Consider the following 2370-nt stretch of genomic DNA (forward strand, 5'->3'; position numbering starts at 1 on the left):
ATGCCAGATTTAATTTTTTTTTAATGCAATTCGAGGTATTTTCAGATTTAAGATTGCTTTGCTTATATTGATGCTTTTAATTTAATTTAGATATTTTTCTCCCTTTTGGCTTTGGTCAAGTGGTTGGTAGTACTTGAGTTATCAATTAAAACAGTGGTTAAAATTGGGAGTTGCTCCAATAACTCTAGTCTTTCCATAAGGAATTGATTAGGACCTGAGGATTAAGCTAATTAATCCACTTGATTTACCTTCATAATTAGAGGTTGACAAAGTGAGATTAAAATCCAATTTTCATCACAATTGATAAGGATAGGACTTCCAGTTCTAATACCTTGCCAAGAGTTTATTTTATCTATTTATTTTATTTTTCTTATCATTTAACATACTACCTCCTCACTTTCAAAACCCCAGTTTACAAGACTCATAACCAATAATAAGAACACCTCCCTGCAATTCCTTGAGAAGACGACCCGAGGTTTAAATACTCGGTTATCAATTATAAAGGGGTTTGTTACTTGTGACAACCAAAACGTTTGTACGAAGGGATTTTTGTCGGTTTAGAGACTATATCTACAACGCGACTGTTTTTATGACATTCTTTACTGGCAAAAATCCTAACGTCAAAATGGCGCCGTTGCCGGGGAATTGCAAACGTGTGCCTTATTATTGGTTATTGTAAATAATTTATTTTTGCTTGTTTATTTGTTTTTATTTTTGTTTTTATTTTTGTTTTTTCTTAAATTTAGAGGTTATTTGTTTTTATTTAGTTATTAAAAAAATTTTTTTTTTAAAAATTTGTTCTTAGTGTTCATCTTGATCTTCAAGTTGTTCTTTACGTTCATCTTGACCTTCAAGCTGTTCTTAGTTGTTTTCTTTGTTTTGATCTAAAAATTTGAAATTTGGTGTCATTTTATTGTTTTTCTCTTTCTTCATTAAATTCAAAAATATTTTTAATTAATTTTTTCGGAAAAAAAAATATTTCAAATTTTTATCTTATCTTATCTAATTTCAAAAATCAAATTTCAAAATTCAATTTAAAAATTTTCAAAATTTAAATTTAAAAATTTTCAAATTTCAAATTTCAAAATTTCAAAAATTCAAATTTCAAAATTTAATTTTTAAATTCAAAATTTAAATAACCTTTTAATTTAAATTTATTTTTATTTTTTTTGTTTTTAATTTTTTTATTTACTACTATGAACTCTCACCCCTTTGGCTATGAGTCTGGTTACAATAATGTTGCAGGAAGAAGAAATTACAACGAGAACAGGCAACAAGGTTGGAACAATCAAAGATGGGAGGAGCCACAAGGATTTGATCAATTCTCATGGCAACAACCACCTCCAATGGACTATCAACATCCACCACCATATGCCTATGAACCCTTTCCTCAACATAACTTTGGACCACCAAAGTCACAAGCCCCTTTCCGCCATTCACCTCCATATGACCCTAACCCTCAACCACCATACCAACCACCTTATGAGCCATATGAACCATATATAGAACCACCCCAATTCCAATCCAGTCACTCCCAACCACCATCACTTTCTTTTGTAGCATGTCCAAGTCCGGCAACCCAAGAAGCAGAGGATCGCCTAAGGGAAACAGTAATTAAATTTCAGGCAACCGTTCAACAACTGGGGCAAGTATTAATTCAATAGGCTTCTAGACGCTTAAATACACAAGGATCAGCCACAGCTCCATGTGGACAATCTAGTGTAGAGCGTAGCATGAAAGAGATACTAGAGACTCCAGTAGACAATACAGAGCATGAATTCATACTAGAACAAGCAGAAGAAGCTGTCATCGCTCAAAAAGAAGAGTTGGTTGAAGACTTAGGAGATGCAGAACCTCGATGGGAAAGTCTAGTCATAGAGCCTCCTTCCGAGACGGTTGAAATTGATGCTGAGGAGGGTGTGCAACCTCCAAAGCATATCATAGTTGAAGACTTGGAAGAGGTTGATCAAGAGATGGAGATTCAAGAAGAAGAAGCACAACCTCCCATGCCCTTGGAAAGCAATGAAGAGGAGATTGAATTGAAAGAGAGTTGCTAAGAGGAAGAGGTTGAAATTGAAGAAGCTTGCAAAGAGGTGGTAATTATCAGAGAAGAGCAAAAGGGAGTGGAACTTGCAATTTCATTAAAAATACCTCCCCCTAAGTTGCCATCATCCTTCACAACATTCAAGTGGGTAAAATTCATATCCCATAGCTTTCTAATCCCACTTGTTTATGGGCTACTGGAGACGGATGGTCAACTTAGAGCTCTTTGTGGCATTAAGAGTAAGAGGAAGATGGCCAGTGGTAAGAATTGTCAAGCAAGGTTCATTATGGTTGGAAGCTTTAAGTTTAAACGCAAAGGTTGGTATA

Source organism: Arachis hypogaea, chromosome 18 (genome assembly GCF_003086295.3).
Source record: "Arachis hypogaea cultivar Tifrunner chromosome 18, arahy.Tifrunner.gnm2.J5K5, whole genome shotgun sequence".
Classification (NCBI taxonomy): domain Eukaryota; kingdom Viridiplantae; phylum Streptophyta; class Magnoliopsida; order Fabales; family Fabaceae; genus Arachis; species Arachis hypogaea.